Here is a 24,732-nt window from a genome sequence, read left to right on the forward strand (position 1 = left end):
TTTGCATTAAATACTGGCAGGACCTGACCAAAGAAAATTGCAGCAGGGAAGAGAGGAAGGGACCCAGGATCTGGACCAGAAGGGCCACATATACACTTCTGTCAATCTATTCAGTGAAATTTTAGAGATCATTTCAATGTGATAGGTGAATCAGAGTGTCCAAGGGGCCAGTCACAGCTAGAGGTGAATAATGCAGGAATATTAAGATAAACATATAGGCAGAACCAATTGAGAGAGTCTAGAGGAGGCCCAGGTTAGGGACTGAGTAGAGAGGTTAACCCAATGATATTTTCAATGTTGATAAGACTTTATAAGTTTTCAAGAATAAGACTTATGAGGGAACACAGAATGAGTCAAAATCTTATCCTAGATGGCTGAGGAGGTTCTTCTGTGCTGTATCCAAGATCAGTTTTTCAGTGTTCCCTTAAGAAAAAAAAGTAAACATGGCTTAGGATAAGACCTAAGGTCAGTTACTATCTAGTATCTCACAAAAGACATACATTCTACTGGACGCTTTGTCATTTGACTAGGAAAAACTGCAACCGGAGGCTGAATTTGTGCTGTTGTTCAAGAATCCAAGATCTGCTAGATATACTCAAATTACTTTACCTATTAAAGGAGGATGCCATGATAACTTGGGGCCAGGCTCAGTAACATAAAAGTTGAATTATTATAGATGGAAATTTTCTGATACAGAAACAAAATATCACAAAGTTTTGTTTTAAACAACTAGGGGATACAGAGTATACTATCCCAGTCAATCCAACATGGATTGTTGGATCTTTAGCAAGTTAAGTGTAAACTGTTTCCCCTTCACTGTCAATAGAGGGTAGGCCTCTTTTTCTTTCCTGTACATGACAGAAGCATTTCAGTGACACAGTACACATAAGGATTTTGAGTCCATACCAGAATAGTAGTGATAACAGTCTTACAGCATGCTGAGGTTCAGATTTAGTGAACCATGTTGCTACCTTGATGCATTTATAGGCTAAAGATACGTGGAATAAAGGAGCTGATAAAAACATAATCTTCCTTGAACAAGAAAATTCAGGAAAATAAGATGGGGGGATATATTTCTAATAAGTTTTTTTTGTCATACTATGATAGAAGTCATCAATAAGAAAACTTCACAGATAACCTTTTAAGGTTGGATGTCCTAATCTTCTGTGCTTATCCACCCACACAGGTTATATGAGGAATGGCCACTGTTTAGGAAAGCAACTCTCTAGCAAGCATTCAGCCCCCACCATTCAGGGCAGCACACCATATGGAGAGCCTTGATAGCAGTGCCTTGCTTTTCTTTTGGCATCACCAGGTTTGTACACAGAGCTGGCCAGAGAAAACCCTTGCCAGTGTTAGAACTGTGCTATAATTTAACTTTGGTGTGGCTCATTCTCAGCATCCACCCAGCACAGCCTCCTTCTCTGTGGGGGTGGGGGCTAAATGCCAGCCGGAGGTGCTAAATCTCAGTTCTGCTGAGGACAGGAACAAAAATACCAAGCTAAATTTCACTTGAAACAATTATCCGCACACTGAATCATTCTTCTCTTCTAGTATCTCTGTTGCCCTCCTGACTACCTCTTTGTAATAGCACTGCAGTGCTACTCACAAAAGACAAGAGTGTTCTTAGCTAAATATAACTGAACTGATAGCATTGAAATTAATTAACGCTGAATTTTAATCACATAGCAAATGTTAAGTGTCAAACGTGAAAGGGTAGTTGGTAAAGGTCAAGGGACATATGTCAAAGTTTTGTGAAGTGAAAGCTAGCGGCAGCTGATTGAAATTTTTCACAGAGGCAGCGTTAGGGATCATACTTCCTTCATCTCTAACTTGATTGCCGTCTGCATATAATATTTCCTGCTTGAGCCTTTTACCTGATCAATACTTAGCCTTGAGCTAAGATACAAATTTGTTTGATGTTTGGCACAGGAAACTAGCTGCCATTTCTCATTGTCGTTTGCAGTGATGTTTGTACAATGAAGCACATGGGCTGGACTGAGTTCCCATCTGTAGAAAGGGCTGACTACTCCCTTGCTTGACATACACTCCCCTTTTAATATACAGTATGAGATGAGAAGGTTCTATAGGCTTTTTTCATGGCTCAGGTCTCATCACCCCAGAGCTAGTACTGTCTCTGGAAAACTGCCAGAGTCCTGGAATCTTGGGTAATGCTCCAGCCTTGCATGAGGAACTTTGCCCATTTTTTCCCCAAATATTTCAGAAGCTAGAAGACTGTGTGCTGACATAAATCTCACCTACTCACTTCAGTGTGTTGTCTAATCAAATCTTCACCAGAAACTCAGACATGCTCCTGTCACCTCTTTATGTGGTATTTATTTGGAAAGGGTTAGTTAGATGCCCCCCTTCCTATTCTCATCTAGCCAAGACTTTAGTGTCTAGAATTTTAATACAAAAATTTAATTTAAAAATTCTGTTCTATGGCTACTAAAAATGGACCAGAGAATCTTCAGGGAGGTTAAGAGAGATTTTTAAAACTTATGTGTATACCGTGGCACAGGGTGCACGTAAGTGCTACTGCCCATGAAGGTCAGAAGAACTAGAATCAGATTCCTTGGAGCTGGAGGAACAAGCAGGTATGTATGAGCAGCCTACTGGGAGTGTTGGGAACCACCTTGGATCCTCTGAAAGAGCAATGCACCTTTAACCAGAGTTTTCTTCACAGCCCCATTCAGGGACTTTAAACTATTACTTTTACTCTTGTAGATTTCATGACTTTAACTTCAATCTGGCCATTCAAGTCCTTCTTATTGCATATTAAATTATTTCAAAATAAGGACAAAACATTCCCTGGAACTCTTATGTGAGTTTTGTCTTTTGACAGTGTGTTTAGATTGGACGGTTTTCTCCCATATTTAACACATTTTATTCTTCATAGCCTTTCATTGCTTGGTAGCTCCTCTAAATTTCATTTCTGCTTGATGTTTCAAAAGCCTATTCTTGTCAAGAATAGAATTTTAGATAGTGCACTAACCTCTTTAGCAAAGTATCAGGCCTACTTAAAATAAGGACTCTCTTTCTTTCTCAAGGGTTTTATAGAGTGACAGCCTAATGATAGTCAAATGATAATGTATTAATGATGGGGTGATAAATGTATACCTTAGAGTGATGTGAGAGATACAAGTTTAAAGAAAAGTAAGTCTTTTTATAAATTCCTATGGAAGAAGAAAAAAATCTGTAAAGCAGAACAAGGAAAACAAAACAAAAGAAAAACCCACAAAAATTAAAAACTGATATGCTCAGTATTACAAGCATAGGCCTGTAATCCAAGTTGCTTGACATACTGAGGCAGGAGAATTCCAAATTCAAGTCCTATCAGTGCCACAGCCTGAGTTCAAGGCCACCCTAGACAAGTTAGTAAGACCCTGTCTAAAAATTGAAAAGGGAGGAAGAGTGCTTGGGATACAGCTAAGTGATAAAGTTCTATGTGCAAGACTCTAGGTTCAATCCCCAGACTATCTATCCCACCACAAATGCACACACACTGATACCCGCTATTCATTATGGAAAGCAAGAAAACCATCTCAACGCTACATTTTCTTTACATGTATCAAAATGGAACAATGGCATTAGTGAGGATATGCAGAAGAAGATGAATCTTTCCAATTTACTGTGAATCCTCATTTGAAAAATTCACTTAATTTTTAACAAACTCCACAAAGCTCTGATATGTTAGGTACAAAGAACGGGCAGGCAGTAATGATGAATAAATTTTTACCAAACTTGCCTGTAATTATAAGAGAAGATAGAGAACAAGAGACTTAAGCCAATCTAGAGCAATACATATGCACCACAAAGGAGGACCAATATTCAATGTGAAGCAAATATTTAACTCTGTTTTAGAACAAAGTGACTCAGGTCAAAAAGATCAGTGAAGGCCATTACACAAAGGCAACACAGGAATTAAATATTAAAGTTAATAACAACTATAATAAATGTACTTTTATCAGCTATAGAAAAACTCATTAAAGATCATTTATTACATTAAGAGCCAAACAGATATTTCACTAAATCTGATTGACAAGACAAGACCAGAAGTCATATTTTCTTCCCAATGAGAAAATAATGGGAGCTTAAAGAAGTTGAGTACTGGCCCAAGATTTCATAAGCAATATAGGTGATCTCAAACTACAGTTAAGTATATCTAATCTGAATCACATAGGAGGCTCCTGGCAGTTGGACATTCAGTTAAACAAAATAAAAAAATGGAGAAGCATAATATGATTTACCATTAAAATAACTATGCAATGTGTTCAATTCTGTAAAACAAGCCAATTGAGGGGAGCAATGAAGCTTAAGGGATTGTATGACACCAAGAGGCACACGTAATTCGTAAATTAAACTGATCCCTTATAGGAAGCCAAGAATACTCTGGCACAACATCTTGAAAGCTGGGCAGAGAGAAGGAATCGTTCAGACTAGTTCAGAATGTGAAGGGGACAGATCCAGTCAGTGGCCCAAGGCCCAGAGTCCACACTAGTATAAAAGGGTATTATATCTCTGAGGCATCTGTAGGCATCATATGAGATGATGGACAAGGCCCTGTTACCAGATGAGTTCATAGAAAATGGCAACTGTTCCCACTAGAGTCAGCACACACAGTTCAACCTCGGGCTCCAATTAGAATGCACTGTGTGGATTTGGGTGCATACACTGGTCTGTGCAACACACATATTTTATCCATCATCAGGAAGGGTTATCAATTGTTAACGAGTATAAATACTAATGTTAATTTTGTTTTGCTTTTGAGACAAGGTATCATTATTCAGCTCTGGCTGTTATGGAACTCACTGTGTAGACCAAGCTGGCCTCAAACTAACAAATATATGCTTATCTCTACCTCCAAAGTACTGGTTTAAAGGTATGTGCCATTATGCCAGAATACAAATACTAGCATGCCATAGAAAAGCACTTCCCATAAGATTATAACCCTTCATGGAGAATTACAGTTAAATGTACCTACTGGTCTGTTCCTGTTATGTAATAGTATTTGTTTGATCAAAATATTGGATAGATGTTAATATCTATTGATATTTTCAAAATTAAATTGGATTAACTGGATAAATATCACGAGTTTCTTTTGGTTTTATTAATTGGCTGGGCTGTTGTTTAACCATTTTACCAAACTGTAGATTTCTCTAGACACAAAGTTCTTCTATTATATGTTTACATTTGGGCTTTTAGTTACATATTTCCAGGGTTGCTTTGCAATGACTTTAGTTAGCATTTCTTACTGACCTCAATGCTACAGTGGAAAGATGTTACAGGAACCATACTGAGAGTTATTAAAGGGACATGGCCATAACTGACTAGAACATATAAGAGTGAGTTTTGAGTCAACCACAAGGGACACCCAGTTTGCAACATAAAACATGTTCACCAAACCCAAAGAATACAATCAGCAATCTCTTTCTTTAGGTAAAATCAGAAAAAAATTTTACAAAATATGCAATAGTTTCTCAGAAAACAAAAGCATTAAGATAATCTCATTTATTATTCAACTCAAACACTCCTTATATGAATTTTTTACGACCAGAAGTGTTCAACTTTAAGTATTTTTCTGATGCTGGAATAGTTGCATATACACAAGATATCTTGGAAGGGTACCTACTCAATAGGTCATATAATTCATGTTTCATATATACTTAATATTCTAGTCTAAAGCTAATTTTATGGGATGTTTTCCTAGTGAGTCTATATTATGACCCAACCCATAATATTAGATGGAATTTTCCATTTGTGGATCATAGCACTCAGAAAATTTCATTTTGGGAGCATTTTGAATTTCCCATTAAGATCATTCAATATATAGCATCAACTTTAGCAATTTAATAATTCTTAGTGTAACAGGGGAATAAATTTGAAATAGTATTTGAGAAGTTCTGTAAGCAAAGGTAAAACTTATAATAGAGTCAACATGTTAGTTCAACTGTTTATAAAAACTGCCCACAGAAAAAACAAAAACAACATGAAGTCATGAAACAAATAGCAAGGTAACCTCTCATATATACGTAGATAGTGAAAATCAGATTTAAAATCTGGTGTTTGGAACTTTTTATTACTTTGATTCAATTTCTCTTTCTTTATTTCTTTCTTGTGCTTTCTTTTGTTAGTTTTGCTACTATTTTTTACATTTTTATTAATCACTGAGAGTTTCACAAAGCATGCTTTGATTACATTCAACCTCCTCTTTTAGCTTTCAAGTTAATGCATACAAGCCTCTAACTCTTCAAATTCAAAAACTTAATTCTGGGACTGAAGAGATGGCTCATCAGTTATGAATTCATGTTTTTCCTACAAAGGACACCAGTTCAATTCCCAGAATCTATGTAACAGCTCACAACTTTCTACAATTCTAGTGCTAAGGAATCTGATGTATTCTTCTGACCTCCAGACTCCAGATACAAATGACATACATACAGGTAGGTAGAACATTTACATATATAATTTTTTAAAATAATCATGCCTTAAGTAATGCAAAGGGGCATTATAATAATACATACAGTTCAAGAACTACTGATAATTAGCACAAATGAACTCAATACCAGCATAAGAATGTAATATTTTCAACAGACTTAATGTCCCAAGTATGCTCAAACCCTGATCAAATCCCAAATAATCACTCTACTGATGAAGTTTGTTACTCGTTTTCTTATTTTTATACTTGTATCACATAGGTGTATACTGCCAACAATTAAGTATTGAATTGACTTACAACAATTCTCTTAATGAAATCATGCATGTGTATTCTCTAGCCTGCTTTAACTCCAGACATTATTTCCATGATACAACTACTTTGAAGCATAATTCTGTGGGCTAACCATGGCCATCAATATAAAGTATGGTATTGTATAAATATACTGTGATTTTGTAGTTTTTATTGGCACATATTATACATAAAGTGTTTTATTGTTACATTATTATAAATACTTAAAATATACAATTGACATTTATTGTATTCATCTTGTTACTCTTGGTTTCTCTTTCCCAATTATGCTGATCTTTTTTCTTTTCACAACTAGGCCCTCTTCTCTTTTCATGCCTTTTTCCCCCTTTTTGATATCCCAGCAAGTTTCCTTAGTATTGATTCTAGACAGATCTACCCAAGATTTGACCTGTAAGTCTCCAGTAATGAAGGGGTTATAAAGATCATGGGGTTCCCAGCTATCTGAGGGTGTATATGAAGTTAATTGTTGTTCAAACTGTTGGTGCATTTTCTACAGAGGGCGTGCTCAATTGCAAGATTCCCATGCTCCTGTAAATACACTGTCCTTTAGTAACTTATTCTTTTCTTGTGTGTTCTGTAATTATTTTACTGTGCCTAAAAATGTAACTATTAGCCTATTTCTCTAGGATGTACACCTAAAGCCTGTATTGTTAACTGATAAGATATATGTGTATTCAACTTACTAGGTAATAACCAAGTGTTTTCTAAATAGTTTGTAAATGGATTATTTGGCAAAATCAAACATTTGAATGTTTAGATTTCACCAGTTTATTTCACTGAAGCTTTAACTTGCATTTCCTTGGTTTTCTAAGACAATTAACAAATTTTCTCATTTTAATAATCATTTAAGTCCTCTTTATAATTAAGTAATTATCCAAATCATTTGTGCCCTTTCTCAGTGCCTTAGTTGATTTTTAGTACTGAATTTTCAAAATTCACATTTTCTGCATATGATTCCTTTTTTGTAACATAAAATCATAGAAATGACAATATGGCTTCATCACTCATTAATTTTATGATGTATTTGGGTAAACAAAATTCTTTGTTCCAATATTCTTAATTTACTTAGCTTTGCGATATTTTCTACAGTTTTTGCCATATATATTAAAATTCTTCCATAAGCTTAGATGACAAACATATTCTCTGAAATTTTCTTAGAAATGTTTTAAAATTGATCAGTTCAGTAGCAGCTGACAGAAAAGTGAGTAATGCAAGTATATTCACTTGAGGATGGCAGTAGCCTGTCCTCTGACCCCAGCATGTGAAAGCCTGAGGCAGAGAGACAGAGAAAGTTCTGACTGTCAGAAATCCATAATAAGACCCTCAACAAACAAACAAAAACCAAATTACAGAAAAATAAAAATACTATAAAATAAATAAAAGAAAGAAAAGATTAGGAACAAAAACACTAAAGCTAATTATAAATACAAAGAGATTAAATACTGAGACTTTACCATAATAAAACACAGAGTCTGTAAACTGGAATCTAAAAGATACAAATAGACTAAATCAAAGATGACTTCAACACACAGAGAAACACACCATGGCAATAGCCAGGATACTCAACATAGCATAAATATCAGGTATCCCAAAAATGTAAAAGTTTAGTGTTGTTTTTGTTAATACTCTCATTTTTGCAGTTAAAAATTGCTCTTTTTCAAAATTTACATAAAAATTCTAGACTCAAACCAGGTTTAACAATTTTGAAAATAACAATAAAAATGAGACTGAATTTATCTGATATTAAGATACCCTGCTTATTATGTAGATGTTCTACACTGGTGATCTAAAAGACAATGGTTAGCAAAAGAGCAAACATGGAAATGAAGAGAACAGAGTAGGCAGCTATAGGTAATCCTTGCCAAAGAAACAAACCAGAGAAAAGACAGCCTTTTTTCAACAGTGGAAGTGAACAATTAGCAAAACAAAAATATGTAAATAAAACAGAAACAAAAAATGTCAACCTAAAACTTTTTTTCCCTAAAAATGCATTCATATCACAATCATCCCGGCTCTTTCTGAATCCACTTGCCCCTTCTACCCCTACAATTTTGGATCCTATTATCATTATTTTATAACTCATCAACTACTATTTGTTCTGCCCACCCTCCAGCGTGTGAGGCCATCCACTAGATTATAATTAATCTACCAGGAGTGAGTCACACCCTTAAAGAAAATTGACCCTGCTTCCTCCAGAAAACATGTACTTCCCATTGCACCTCAGTTTATAATTAGAGCTCATAAATCCCTTTCCCTACTAGAACACTGGCTGGCTCAACATTGTGCAGGTCTTGTGTAGATCTTGTGTGACATTATTTCTAGGAAACATAAACAAATGTCTGCTGACCCTAGAAGGAAACCAACAACAAACAAATGTACAGATACCACCAAAATCCAACTTGATGAACTAATGAGCATATTGGGGTTACTTGTAAGTATATGGATGAGCAGTTACATATAGGAACAGAAATGACTCAAAACCAGCTGCATCACCAACCAGCTGCATCACCAAAGTTCACCCCAACATGGGTTCACAAAAACTGGAAAGCAGGAACACACTACATAACCAGCAGACTGCTCAACACTTTAGAAAATGTGCTTCACAGATAGCTCAGATGGTTGCTGTTCCTCTCATGCAATCCAAATGGTCTCTGCTTATTTTGCACAGCCAGCTAGTCTCAGATCATTTCCGAGAAGCCATTACTGTTTCTATATGTTTGGGAAAGAAGGATTCTAATGAATCTGGTCAGTTTCAGGTACTTCCTGAAGCCACTGAATTAAGTTTACTTTCCCAGCTTAAGTAACTTCCCTGCAGATGGAATGTTTCACCTGCCCTCAAACATTCTTTTGTTTTACCTCCCTATAACTATTTTGTTTTAGCAAGCATCTGACTCAAAGCATTCTGCTGTTTTATCTCCCTTTTAACACCCTGACTTAGAACACTTTGTTTACCTCCTTTATACTATCTCGTGTTTTAACAACTTCCTTCCAAGGTATAAGGTCTTAATCTTGGAGGAAACTGTTATACAACAGGAAGCAACCACTGATACTGTGAATTTATGAGTGTAGCAGCCCTGTCATGTCTAGAAGATCTTGTTTCTTTCAAGTACTCCTGGATCTCTGGCTGGCACAATCCTGCTACCCACTGTTGTGGAATATTTCTTTACACTGTGTGAAAATGTGTTGTTGAAATAACACTCTAGCAAGGCAGAAGGTACAGATAGGACTTCTGGGCACATAAAAAGAAAGGGGGAGGAGATAATCAAGGTGTAGAGGGCTTCCAATAGACATGGAGGGAGTCAGATATTTAGAATGAACGAAAGACAAAAAGCTGTGCGGGAAAAGGTAGATTAATATAAATGGGTTAATTTAAGTTATAAGAGCTAGTGGAACAAGTTTAAGCTTAGGCTGAGCTTTCATAATTAATAAGAAGTCTCTTTGTTTTTATTTGGGAGCTGACAGAACAGAGAAAAACTCATTACAACCTTCTTTTCTGTACTGTCCCCACAATCTTGGGGAGATATGTGATGTAGTTATGCCATTATGACTAAACACCCAGCTGATACTTAACTTTCTGATCTTTCAGCAGGTGTGTGTTTCTATGTTAACCGCCATTCATTGCACAATTTTTTTCTGATATGTTCTGAGAGCTGCACTAATCTTTAAATATAGAGTTATAATTTAGAGGGCAGTTTAATATTATGTCAATTTTGCAGACTCACAGTTGTACATTTCCCCTCTGGGACCTCTGAGCTCCCCAACCACAGGTTCATGGACAGATATATAGTACAGGCCTGTGTTTCCTTGTGTGGAATGGGCCAAAAATTCAATCAGAAGGCAAATGTTTACCTCCATAACATTCTTACCTCCATTGCACCCATGGGACATTTTGCCAATCAAGTCACTGTTAGAGTGACATGGCTCAAAACTGGGTAATACTGTTGATGACTTGCCCCCAAGATTCCATCCCCAAACAGCCTACATAGCTAGACATCAGGAAGAAAGCTCCTTGGTCAGTGCCAGCTTGATTTTTCCATGTCATGTGACCAATGTGTGTGGTATATTCAGCTATAGGGTCTTACCTTCAAGTTCTGGTGGGCAGCCTAGAGTAACAGTAATTTTGAGAATCTCCAGGAAACCTATAGCCATCAATTCAAGAGAAGGTATCCCACACCTGGCACAAACTACAAAATTTGGTAACCTATGATTTTTGGCATGCATGTAATTCCCTGTGCAGGAATCTACATCTTTTATGTCAATGGATAATGGACTTAAAATAAAAAATACTATAAATATTTATTATTTTCTTATTTGAGATAATGCTTTCCTTCATAGTATTATTTCCTTTGCATTTTCCCCCAAATTCTTCCATATACCTCTCCTTGCTCTTTCAAATTAATTGCCTATTTTTAAAATTAATTATTGTTTTGTGTGTGTGTGCATGTATGCATGTGTGTGTATGTGTGTATCAACAGAGACCATTAAAAAGCCACACTCAATCAAAATATAGAGTATTGTAGTCCAGTCTCAACAGATAAACATCTACAATATAACTCCTACTCCTAAGACTCAGGCATCAATCAAGAGAGTGCTGAAGTTGTAAGAGCCAGAGGAACAGAGAGCTTAATGTGAAATTGTCTCCTACAGTATAAAAGCCACACACATAAAATCTTACCAGCACAGGTGCCTAAGCATAAGCCGAGCAAGAACAATAGTGAACATGCTAACACGGAAAAGAGAAAGTTCTTGAGTCCTAAACCCTATAAAATTTTTGAGAAAGAAACAAGCAAAGTGTTTTGAGATTACTCTGCCAGAGAACATTTATAGGGATGAAAAGAAAATTCTAGTGTGGGGAAAATTTTACAAATAACATACAAAAGACTAATAAGCAACATGGTGTGTGTGTGTGTGTGTGTGTGTAAATGCATATAAAGAACTCATTACAGCAAAAAAATCACAGTCTAAATAGAGAGTGTTCCTAGATCAAAAACAGGCATTTTACCAGAGGTTACAAGAGATGAGAAAGGAAGTACATGAGGAGATATAATCAATGTTATTAACCATTAGAAAGTGAAGATTAAACTGATAATGTGATATCTCTATAATGCTAAAGAGCTAAAATTTTAAATAATGGCATTCATTTCTGGAAAGGAATTGGATCATTCAGGCATCCCTGATGAAAATTTCAGATAGCATGGCTGTTCTGGAAAACAGGCAGTTTCTAAAAATAGATAGATGATAGATAGATAAACCTATAGCTACACAGAACCAGCATCTATATTCTTTAACATTTATGAAATTTATGTTCATACAAAAACCTACACATGAATATTCATTGAAGTTTCATTTGTGATAGTCGAAAATTAGAAATAAACATCTTCTGTGAATTATTAAACAAAATGTGATATGTCCATAATATGGAATATCCCTTAACAATAAAAAAGAACAAACAACAAGTTGACACAAAAACCTGCATGACTCTTGAGGAAGTCATATTAAGTAAAGAGTCAATTTGAATTGGTTTTTACAGTGAAAGTCCTTTTTTTTGTTGTTGTTTAAGATCTGCCTGCCTCTGCCTCCTGAATGCTGGAATTAAAAGCGTGCAACACCACTGCCCAGCTCTAGAATGGAGAGGAGAGAGTTTTTATAGCTATAAAGGAGCAACAAGGCAACCTTGGACATGGTAAATGGTCTTTGTCTTGACTAATATCCTGGCTGTGATGTGATAGTATGGTTTCATATGATGCTGTCATTGGAGAACTGGCGCTAATGGTATGTGGAACCTTCTATATTATGTCTTAACAATTGCACTTGAATCTAAAATTACCTCAAAATAAAAAAGGCAATTGATTTTTAGATTTCAGTCTTCCAATACATTTTTTTTAAATCTAGAATTTGATTTTGATTGCTAGAGGCAGTTCAATTTTCCTTTTCTCTGAGTGATTTTTGAGCAGTCTTCCTCTCTGAGAGACACAGAGCACCACCCCTGCCATTAGTCACTTCTGTGCTGGGCTTGTTTCTGGCTTCTTTGTCTATGACTCCCCTGCCAACTCCATCTTGACTAAATCACTGTGGCTTTGCACTGAGTCCCAGAGCTACATTTGGCAGGATCTATGACTCACCCCTGACTTATCCTTTGTCCTTAGGGGTTCTTGGTCCTTAACTCTTCTCTATAAATCTCAAAGTTAACTTACTGAAGTCCAGGAAATCCCTATCGGGCAGCAGGAATATTCTTACCTTATTATCTTACATCCATTAAACATTTACTTTAGCAAGATCCATTTATTTAAGTCATCCTTAATATTTTATGAAGTGTTAGCATTTTAATAAAATCTTTGTATATTTCTTTTTAATCAAATGCTTTGGAAACACATTGTAGCTGCTTGGGAAAAATTAAATGTTTTTGTTTCAATTTTCAGTCAAAATTAGCCATTAAATGCTATTTTTAAAAATATGGTGAACATTTTAACAATAATATATTAATGGATTCTGTTCAGTTTTCTGTAAAATCAATAATATCCTTAAGAAATAAGTTTTGTATTTTCTTCTAATTACTGTATTTTTATTTAGTTCCTCATACTGTATTGCCAGATATGGCAACTCACATATCAGTGAGTGTAACATTAGTAGAAAACATTTTTCCTTTCCTACTTTTAAAGACGTACATAGCATCTACGAAGAGGACACTTGTACTATATTACCAGGAGCACACTACGAGTTCAGAATCCTTTTCTACTTTAATAAGAAGCTACATTGCATATGTTCACTTGAGTGAATACTTTTTATAAAACTAATGAGAGAATCAGAGACCTTTCCCCTAACCTCTTAATAATGAGGAAATAATTCTCTAATGTTTATCCAAACATGTTTCAAGAAACATAGTAATTTTTTAGTTCGTTTGGTTATGTTTTCTTTTCTTTCTTTTTCTTTCTTTCTTTCTTTCTTTCTTTCTTTCTTCTTTTTATTTTCGTTATTGTCAAGAATGATATGAAAAGGAGGTCTTTTTTTTTTTAATCAGGAGAACCTTATTCACAAAGTGTGTGTGGAACCTTTCTTTTTCTGCATTCTGAAAGCACTGGCAAAGGACTTCAGTAGCTAATGGGAACTGCTCTCAAATGATCTGATGCTTAATCAGGGAGAAGATTTTTAACCTTTGTTTATCCTTTTTATTTCTGTAGTGGCAAATATGAGTCCTTTTAATCCATTCTGCTCATTTGGATTTGTGTGTTTTAATTGGAATATTGAGAGCACTGACATTTAGAATTATTGTTGACAGGTAGATATGAATTTCTGTGGTTTTTAATTTTTGCTTTAGTGATATTTGGGGCCTTCCTTGTAGGAGGAAGTCTGATGCCGCCATTAAACATGTGACTTACTAAGTCTATGCCGCCATTAAACATGTGACTTACTAGAGGCGCATACAGATGAGGTAATAAAAGGGCGGTTTACCACACCGCTAACCACACCCACTTTAGGCAGGACTAAAGACGTATACGGCTGGACGTGAAGACGTATACATACGTAGGCGGAACTACGTCACTAGCCAAGCCCACTTTTGGGCATGGCTAGGGGCGTTACGGGGAAGGCATAAAAGACAGCGCACAGGAAGTCTCGCTCTCTTTTCCTGGAGTTCGGCTTCCGGTCCAGTCGCTAGCTGAGATCTGCTGGGCTTCTCGGGGTTTGGTATCTTGTGAGTAATTTTCTATATAAAATACTTAGCCTTATTTTCAGTAATTGTGTGTCGCGTATCGTTACAGCATCCGTAAAGCCAACAGTTTGGTGTCGGAGCGGGATTGGAATCGGGACCCAGGGCTTCTCTCGGCCCGACCAGGCACACGTGGACTCTCCTTTCGCTAAGTTCCTCACTACTTCGCTCGGCAAGGCACGATTCCTGCCGCCAGGAACCAGCACCTTCTACCTGCCGGTAAGGTTAGGCGGAATTCCAAGGTTTCTCTCGCGGCCACGTGCTGTTTTACTGGCGGCCAGCTGACTCCGGCCACGTGCTCTTTCGCTGGCAGCCTGTTGATTTCGGCCTGAATTACTCCATTGGTAACAAACGTAACTGCTTTATACAATGTCAACAGCTAACACTATGATGCAGGATGTTAAGAATTTTCTTGTTTTTTGTATGGATGGGATTTTAGAAAGGGTTGAGGACCTACCTGAAAGGTGCTTCCTACCCATGATGGTGATTATTAGCTTCATAATCAATATAATTTTGTTAATGAAATGGCTCAAAAATAGGAATAAACTTATACAGGTCATGCAGTCATCGCAGGATAGTTTTGAAATCTTAATACAAAGGATTCAGGAAATGCAAAATTCATTGCAGGAGAGTAAGAAAGGGTTGGTAGAAAATATTCAGGATATTAAAAATGATAATGTAGGTCTGACGAACAGGTTTAAAGAGACGGAACACAAAATTGAATTATTTTCAGGAAAAATGTGTTCCATAGATAGAATTGAAAAATTGGAACATAATGTGGAAACATTTAACGACAAACACGGTTCCATGTTTGATGATTTCACTAGCAAATTACAAAGACTGGAACATAAAATTGAAATGCTAGCAGAAAAGAATTGTTCCATGTCTGAGAGCAATGGTAAACTAACTGATAGAATATCATTTGTAGAAGGCAGTTTACATGCTATTGAGGTACTTGCTAAGGATGAGACTATTAGAAATTTGGAATCACATGTAAACGATGAATGTAAAAAATGAAAGATTCCATGACATCCTTAGAAAATCATTTGTCCCAAGAACTTCAAGAGCTCAGAGAAACAATGATGAATAGACTGCAGGATTTAGAAGACGCTCAATCTGATACTTCAGAATCAGAAATACAGGCAACAGGTCAGGACAGGAGTTTCCCAAAGCTTCTCAAATGCCAGAATGATTTCCCTAAGGTTGCTATGCGTTCCCCTATGGTTTTTCCAGTATCTGTATCAGAAAAACCAGCAACGAAAAAACAATCAAATGGTCCCATTGCTTATCACTGGGAGCCTATACAGATGAAGGATCTAAAAAATATTAAGGAGGCCATTGTCATGTATGGTCTTCATTCTCCCTTTGTCAGAGAGCTCCTAACCTCATGGGCTACTGTAAATAAAGTAACCCCAAAAGACTGGGCCCAATTAGCCTCTGCAGTACTCGAAAATTCTTGCCAAATTCAATGGAGAGCTTTGTGGAGGCAAGAAGCAAAAGCAATTGAGATTCAGGAATTGCAGAACGGTCATGAAGTACCCCAAGACAAGATTCTTGGGGAGGGTCCTTACGCTGACACGCAGGTTCAATCTGCATATGATGAGCACATGTTGTCTTTGTGCCGTACAGCTGCGTTAAATGCCTTGGATAAGGTTTGTGAAACAGGAGAGATAATGCAACCCTACACCAAGGTATTACAGGGCCCAAGGGAAAGGTTCACTGAATTTTTAGAGAGATTATCCAGAGCAGTAGAGGTACAGGTAGCGAACCCAGAATCCAGGCGTCTTCTTATAGAATCTTTGGCGTATGAGAACGCGAATCCTCAATGCAGGCAGGTAATTTGGCCATTAAAAATAAGATCAGTGCCATTGGAGGAATGGGTTCTGCATACAGCGAACCTGGAATGTAAAAGTCAGGATACAGGAGCTTGGGTAGGTGAAGCTATTTCTACAGGTTTGAGGAGGCACCAGGATGCCAAATACCCTACCTGTGATGATATAGAGGCATGGGTAGGGAAGGCAATCTCAAAGAATTTAAATAGGCGTAAAGATGCAAAATGCTTTAACTGTGGTAGAATAGGACATCTTAGTAGGAACTGTAGACAACGCATTCCTAGAAATAATGCTTTTACCAGGAATGTATCAAACAGAAGGCCTAAGCCTCCTGGTCTATGCAGGAGGTGTGGGAAGGGGCGCCATTGGACTGATGAATGCTTTTCCACAATAGACAGACAAGGTAGATCTTTACAGCAGGGAAACGGGCTTCCGGGCTCCATGGAGCCCCGAAGAGAAAGATTATCCGGTCATTCCCAGTGACAGTGGAGGACAGCCTCTCCCAGGACAATTAGAAGATCCACTGCCCATTGTAAATAATACGGCACTGGATAATACATTAGCTCCAGAGGATGAATCAATTACATCAGGAGGAGATACAAAACATATATTTTGGCAAACTTCTATACAATATCATAGACCCAAACTTCCGGTTAAGGTAAATAATAGGGTGATTTACGGATTACTGGACACCGGAAGTGACGTCACTATCCTTAATCAGCAGTCCTGGCCACAAAACTGGGCTTTAAAAGAGGTTAATGTTCAATTCTTAGGGATCGGAACCCTATCTGAAGTTAAACAGAGCGTTAGATGGATTGACTTTATTGGGCCAGAAGGACAGAGAGGAAGGTTAAAGCCATACGTTGCAGATATTGCTATAAACCTCTGGGGTCGTGATCTACTCCAGCAATGGAATACGCAGATTAAAATTCCTCCTGTATCAGCTAGGAATTATAGACAAGCTCTTAGTGGTAGTAAGAATATAGTAAGACAGTACAGAAAACAGATGCCAAATGTACAGGCTGTGCAGAAGCAAGATACTAGTGCCAAACCTACAGAGCAACCAAAAGCTCTACCATTAAAATGGCTGACAGATGAACCCGTCTGGGTGGGTCAATGGCCTATGACATCTGAGAAGTTAAAGGCTTTGGAGAAGTTAGTTCAGGAACAGCTAGATGCTGGACACATTGAGGAATCAACTAGTGCGTGGAATTCGCCTGTTTTTGTTGTCAAGAAGAAGTCTGGTAAGTGGAGAATGGTTACTGATCTTAGAGCCATCAACAAGGTAATTCAGCCTATGGGGTCTCTACAACCTGGGATGCCGTTACCTTCTCTAATTCCTAAGGATTGGCCAATTATAGTTATAGACTTAAAAGATTGTTTCTTCACCATACCGTTACAAGAAAACGACAGAGAAAAGTTTGCCTTCACAGTACCTACCTATAATAATTCCCGTCCGGTACAGAGATTCCAGTGGAAGGTACTACCTCAAGGTATGTTAAACAGTCCAACTTTGTGTCAATATTTTGTGAATAAACCTCTAGAAATAATTCGTAAAAAATTTCCACATTCGTTAATATATCATTATATGGATGACATATTATTGTCTGATTCAAATAAGGATACTTTGGAAAAGATGTTTGAGGCAGTAAAGGAAATTTTGCCTCGCTGGGGATTACAAATTGCCCCAGAAAAAATACAAAGAGGAGATTCTATTAACTATTTAGGTTATAAAATAGATGCTCAGAAAATTAGACCACAGAAAGTACAGATCAGAAGAGATCGTTACCGGACTCTTAATGATCTTCAAAAACTATTAGGAGAAATCTCTCAATTACAGACGATTATTGGTGTAGAAGGGCATGATTTAAAACACCTGAAAATGGCTTTAAAAGGAGATAAAGACCTAAACAGCCCACGAGTACTATCAGCTGAGGCTGAAAAAGAATTAGAATGGGTAGAAAAGAGAATATTAGAAGCACATGTGGACCGTGTGGATCCAAATCTGGACTGTATTCTGGTTATTTTACCATCTAGAGAATACCCCTCAGGAATATTAATGCAGAGGGATGACATCATTCTAGAATGGGTATTTCTGCCACATAAACAAAATAAAAAATTGAAAACATATATAGAAAAGATATCTGATTTGATATTAAAAGGTAAATTAAGGCTTCGTCAACTGACTGGGAAAGACCCAGCTGAAATTATTGTACCGTTAACGAATGAGGAAATTTCCTCCTTATGGAAGGATAATGAGTATTGGCAAATAGCTTGCAGTGACTTTTTGGGAAGTATTAGTAATAACTATCCCAAAACAGAGAGAATCAAATTCATAAAGAAAACAATTTGGATTCTTCCACGTATCGTGAGGCAAACACCTATTTCTGGAGTTCTTACCTTCTACACGGATGCAAACAAATCAGGTAAGGCAGGGTATAAATCAGGAAATATAAGTAAAGTAGTTCAAAGCCCTTACAACTCCGTACAAAAGGCAGAGTTATATGCCATTCTCATGGTACTTAAAGACTTTACAGAGCCTCTCAATATAGTCATGGATTCTCAGTATGCAGAAAGAGTTGTCCTGCACATTGAGACTGCAGAATTTGTTCCTGATAATACAGAATTAACCTCATTGTTTTTACAATTGCAGAAAATCATCAGAAACAGGACTCATCCTATATATATAACACACATCAGATCCCATACAGGTCTGCCAGGTCCTCTGGCACAAGGCAATGATGAAATTGATCGTTTATTAGTAGGTAATGTGTTGGAAGCTTCAGAATTTCATAAGAAACACCATGTTAACAGCAAAGGTTTAAAGAAGGATTTTTCTATCACCTGGCAACAAGCCAAAGAAATAGTCAGAAATTGTCCCAGTTGCTCATTGTACACTCAAACTCCATTACCAGCAGGTTGTAATCCTAAAGGTGTTCACAGAAATGAACTTTTGCAAATGGATGTATTTCACTTCCCAGAATTTGGCAGTTTGAAATATGTACACCATACTATAGACACGTACTCAGGCTTCCAATGGGCTACTGCCCTCAGCTCTGAAAAAGCTGACTCTGTTATTACACACCTCTTAGAGGTAATGGCTGTTATGGGTATACCTAAAACAATAAAAACTGACAATGGTCCAGCATATGTCTCCAGTAAATTGGAACAATTCTTCAAATATTATAATATAAAACATGTAACTGGTATACCTTACAATCCCACAGGACAAGCAATAATTGAAAGGTCTAACCGAACCTTAAAGGAGATGCTTCATAAACAGCCAGGGAAAACAAAGACACCTAGACACAGGTTACACAATGCTTTACTAACGTTGAATTTTCTTAATGCTGATGAAAAAGGACAAACTGCAGCAGAAAGACACTGGACTACAGAGAAGACTTCTGAACTGAACCAACCGGTGTATTTTAAGGATGTTATGACCTCAGTCTGGAAACCAGGATATGTGTTACGTTGGGGAAGGGGTTATGCTTTTGTTTCCACAGGAGAAGAAAAGATTTGGGTTCCATCAAAATTAATTGAAATTCGATCAGAACAGAAAACATCTCAGGAGGAGGAAGATAACAGCCCATCTACAAATTCATAGTCCACCATGGGTAAAGTGACCTCCTAAAAGGAAAGAGAAGTGTTTTGTTTTTTGTCCTCACAGGTAAACTCAGCAAAGAATACTGGACACATGGATTCCTGTAGAAGAATGAATAGCTACCCTGAGGACCATCAAACACACACTGTGTGGTATCAAAGTCTAAATCTCTCTATATTGCTTTTTCATAGTACACCTTTATCTTTATTTCTTCACATACCTCAGTTCCCATTCATTTAACTGAAGCTGGCTTTGGAGTTGGATTGGCTCTCCTACTCTAAACCCAAGCATGTTATTTAAATACAGGGAAGGCATTCACCACCAAAGCCTGGCTTTATACGAAAGTTTTATAAAAATCCTATCTAATTAAGTTTCAAAACCCCAATGTTCCAGAATGTTTGCCATCCCATGAAGTTGTCAAATACATTGTCTTTAAATTATTGCTCATTACTCACCAATTTCCAAGTTGTAACTAATAAAAAAATTATTGTTAAAAATGTAACTTGTATAATAATGTACTTTGGATAGCTCTGGGGACTGTTTAAAGGTCTGTGTGTCTGAATTTACTGAAGCCACACTAGTTTAATGTGGTTTGTATTTTCATATAGTATTTTTGTGTCCATGTAATATTCTAAATTTTAATCTCTAGGCATATATCCTGAAATTTGGAATTCAGATATTTATTTGATAATGTCTGTATACTTCAAAGGAATTATTTTATAGAATTTGCATGAATTGACATTAATGATCAGTTTTAGCTCATTTTAATAACTCATTTAATACATTTTTTTCTACCATAAAAAACTGACAGCCTGACTTTGGTTTTCCACCTTTTCTATTTTGGAAGATATAGACTTCCTCCTTTTAAAATCTTTTCCTTGAGAAATTCTAATTGGTTTAGTGTCTCTTCCTGTTGCTGGGACAACACACCTCAGCAAAGGCACCTTTAGGGAAAGTGAGATTACTGATTTTAGAACTCCAGATTACAGTCTATCATTGCAGGGAAATCAAGGCAGCTTGAATTGAAAACAGTCACACTGCATCCATAGTCAAGAGCAGAAAGCTATCAATGAATGCATGCTTGCTGGTTTCCTTTTCCCTCTCCTATGAAATTCAGGATTCTTTCCTCAGGAACTGGTGACATTCGCAGTGGTGAATTCTTCCTGCCTCAATTATCATAATCAAGATATAAACCAACCCCCAAAGCAGCAATGCTCATAGGCCAGCTGAATCTAGACAACCCCTGTTGGAACTTCCTTCCCAGGTAATACAATATCGTGTCAAGCTAAAGGTAATACTAGCTATTACACATACTTATCAAAATAGAAACTGATCAGTGCATAATTTGTCATTCCTCACTAACTTATATACCAGATGATTCAAGACCAGAAATATTTTTATTTAAATTAGAAACATGAATGCTTTACATGTCAATCCCAACTCCCTCTCCCACCCCTCTCCCTTGTCCCACCACCAGCCCCCGCAGGCCCCCACCCAATCCCCACATCATGCCCCAGGGAGGGTGAGGCCCTCCTTGGGGGGATCTCTAAAGTCTATCATTTCATCCAGGACAGGACCTAGGCCATTCCCCATGTCAGACCAGAAATTTTTGATTTCTCGTATTCTTAGTGTCTTGGGATTTTTTTCACAATACCCTTAGGCAAAAAGAAAAATGTTTAATTTTGTTTTTTAAGTAATTTTGTCTTGTTTATTAAGTAATAAAGCAAAAACAACTTAATATGCATTTATGTCCTAATAATTTCATAATTGTTTGAAAAAAGTAATAGACATAAATTAAAAGAAAAATGGTATTTTAATTTTTCATAAATAACCACAATTGCTTTCTAATAGCATAGTAACATTGGGTACAGTGTAACCACTTGCATCTTAGAACAAAAACAGACACATTATTTTTTGTTTTATACTGATTTAATAGGTTTCATATTGGCATTTAATTTTTGTGAATAATATTCATTCAAAAATCCATTTTGATAGGCATTGAGAGGTATATAAATGGGGTAGGGTAGCTTGCTGGTAAAACAGTTGACTTATGCAATAAGCCCTGGGTTTGATTTCAGCACCTCTCTGTCTGTCTGTCTGTCTCTTTCTCTTTCTCTTTCTCTCTCTCTCTCTCTCTCTCTCTCTCTCTCTCTCTCTCTCTCTCTCTCTCTCTCTTACACACACACACACACATCACAAGGAGGGAGGGAAGAAGGAAGGGAGAGTGGGAGGGAGGGAATAGATGTCATTGAAAGTTAGCAAGTGAGATTCAATGATTCAATGTAGAGCGTGAATTTGCCTTGAGCTGGTATTCTGTGATGTAGCCAACAAACAATTATGGCTTCTAAGAAGATGGCAGCACCTGTGTTAGCCCATCCCCACTGGCCTTTGGAACCTCAATTATACATTTGTGTAATCACGATCTCTTTCTTTTTAATAAAAAAATAACACCTTATCACTTATCTTAAGAATTGATGACCTTTAGCTTGCTATAAGTTTACACAGTTTTGGCTGCAATTCTGTTTTATATTTTAGGCATTCCATGGTTGCTTTCCTTTTTCATATAAAATATTCTCTAGAGTCTCCTTAGCAATTTGTTCATAATAAAATTGGTTATGGTCCTCAAAGTCCTTGCTTTTTCTGGGAGAAGGCTGTGCTGGCTACACCTTTCTGAGCTGACAAGTACTTTCTGTAGCCACATGGATATTATTTTACAGTCTTTTGACTTCCTGTGTTGCTTGTAGAAACTCAAATTCCACTTGTTACCACTGCCTTTTGAGTTGTCTGCATTCATTTCTCTGTTGATTCAAAAATCTCTGTGGTTTGGGTTTACTACAGTTTAATCACCATCAGTCTATACCTTAACTACTTTTCTTTAATTTATCTAAATTTTAATTAATTGATTTAGTCACACTGACTTCTTATGTATGAATAAATTTGTTTTTAAAAACTCTGGAATTCCTAACCATGTTCAAATGACTCCATTATTTCTTTAGATTCTCCAGCAACTTAACATTAGACTTATGTCAGACATATATAGATTGAATTGTTCTATATACCTCTGCATCTTTGCCTCTGAATTCTAATGAATTCATGGAGGTCCATGCCCTGGCTATGGATCCTCTCTCATTGGGTCTAATCTATTTAAATTTGTACAGGTATGTAGTTGTGATTTTCCCTGGGGTACTCTACACTTTTTTTCTTCAATACTTGAGATACCATGAAAATGGAATCATAGCATGTTTAAATTTCTCTTTGGGTACTTTTGAGTAAAAAATTGAGTTAATTCATATATAGAGAATAGTTGGTTTAGAGCAAGGCCATCTCATGGGAGATTCTCTGTTTGTATTTTTCCTACAAGAGAAAAAGGCCAGACTCCCTACGGTTTCCTACTTTAGTGTTCAGGGCAGGTTTAAAAGTTTGCCTTCTTTCTGACTTTCACTTACAGATGGTAACTTTGACACATCTAAATTTTAACTTGAACTATCTACTTGACCTCTCATCTATATGGGCTTCCATATTGAACTGACAGACTGTCCTGCTGAGGATACAGCACAAGATCTCCCGTAGGTAGATGCTGTAATCACTGAGCAAACATGTTTCTGTCTCTGTGTCTTTTGTCCCTTGAAGTTCCAGCTCTAAGGCAGTAGCTACTGCCCATGCTGGTGTCAATATACATTGTTTTGTAAGTCTTCCTGAACTAGCAGATTCTCTAGCACAATCCTTAAAGACCTTCAGACCTAGAGGCTTTCCAGATTCTTCTCTCCAAGCTATATTTTTGAGGCCTAATTTGATGCTTCAATCTTTCCCAAGATTAATTAACCCAGGAAGTAAGAAGAATAACAACTATTGAATAAAATAGGAAATACAATAGAACCGAGTGAATATAAAGGTGATTTATGAACTTTCAAGTCAGGATATTAAAAGTTCAGACTTGTAACCTTAATTCAATTCTCCTTAGCAGTGGGACCTTCAATTAAATTATCCCTGAATCAGTTGCTGCAAACTATGGTGAAAGTGGAGAAACTCTTCTTTCCCCCAGCACAGGGGGCTGCAGAGCCCTGTAAGGGGAAACTTGCCAAGAGGTGGCCCATGGGGTGACTGGCTGTGCTGTCTTCACTTTGAACAAACCATAGGACTTCATTCTTAAGCATTCTCCTGTTGCCCTGTGGGAAAACTGAGTTTTATTCATTCTAAGAACAGGTCAGGAGGTTGTAAATGTATCATTTTTCTCACTGGATTTAGTCCTCTTCCCACAGAGAGATTCCAGCCAAGAATTTGGGAATGTAGACTGAGAGGTAGAAATCATCTACTTTTTTAAACAAAGAGCCTCTTTCAGAAATCATTGAAGCTAATTTTTTCACCAATATCTATCTATTGATCAATAAACCACCAATCTAATGTGAATTGCTGCCAATTATCCCATCTCCAGAGGACTCTAGGAACATCAACAAAAGTGGACACAAGTCAGTAAGACCAAAACACAGCACAACAAAAACAACTCTTTAAATATGCACTCTAAGTGAGTAGAGACAACTGACATGTCAAGGGACAGCACTTTTGCCAGCATGTGTGAGAGAAATAACAGAGTGAGTATAAGATGATGGCATAAAATATATGCTTGTCGTGAAGGGACACTTGTATTCTCTGCTCATATGCTCTGTACTGAGACCCTGTTGGCACATTCCCCTCTCTTTTCCTTAGATGAAGACATATATAGAGGTAAAGCGACTTGTGTAATCACAATAAAAGAATCTGTCTGATGACAAAGCCTACACAGCCTTTGTACCAAATTATGCTGTCTCAAAAGTCCTACTTTCCACTATCATAAAATCCTAATGTC

General features: G+C 37.0%; 1 protein-coding gene across 1 annotated transcript in view; it reads right to left on the reverse strand.

Annotated features, from left to right (window-relative positions):
* The window catches only part of Sugct (succinyl-CoA:glutarate-CoA transferase), a 683,098-nt gene that overhangs the window by 107,662 nt on the left and 550,704 nt on the right, over positions 1–24,732 (reverse strand). The gene's annotated exons all lie outside the window — the stretch shown is intronic.

Source organism: Mesocricetus auratus, unplaced genomic scaffold (genome assembly GCF_017639785.1).
Source record: "Mesocricetus auratus isolate SY011 unplaced genomic scaffold, BCM_Maur_2.0 Super-Scaffold_100013, whole genome shotgun sequence".
Lineage (NCBI taxonomy): Eukaryota > Metazoa > Chordata > Mammalia > Rodentia > Cricetidae > Mesocricetus > Mesocricetus auratus.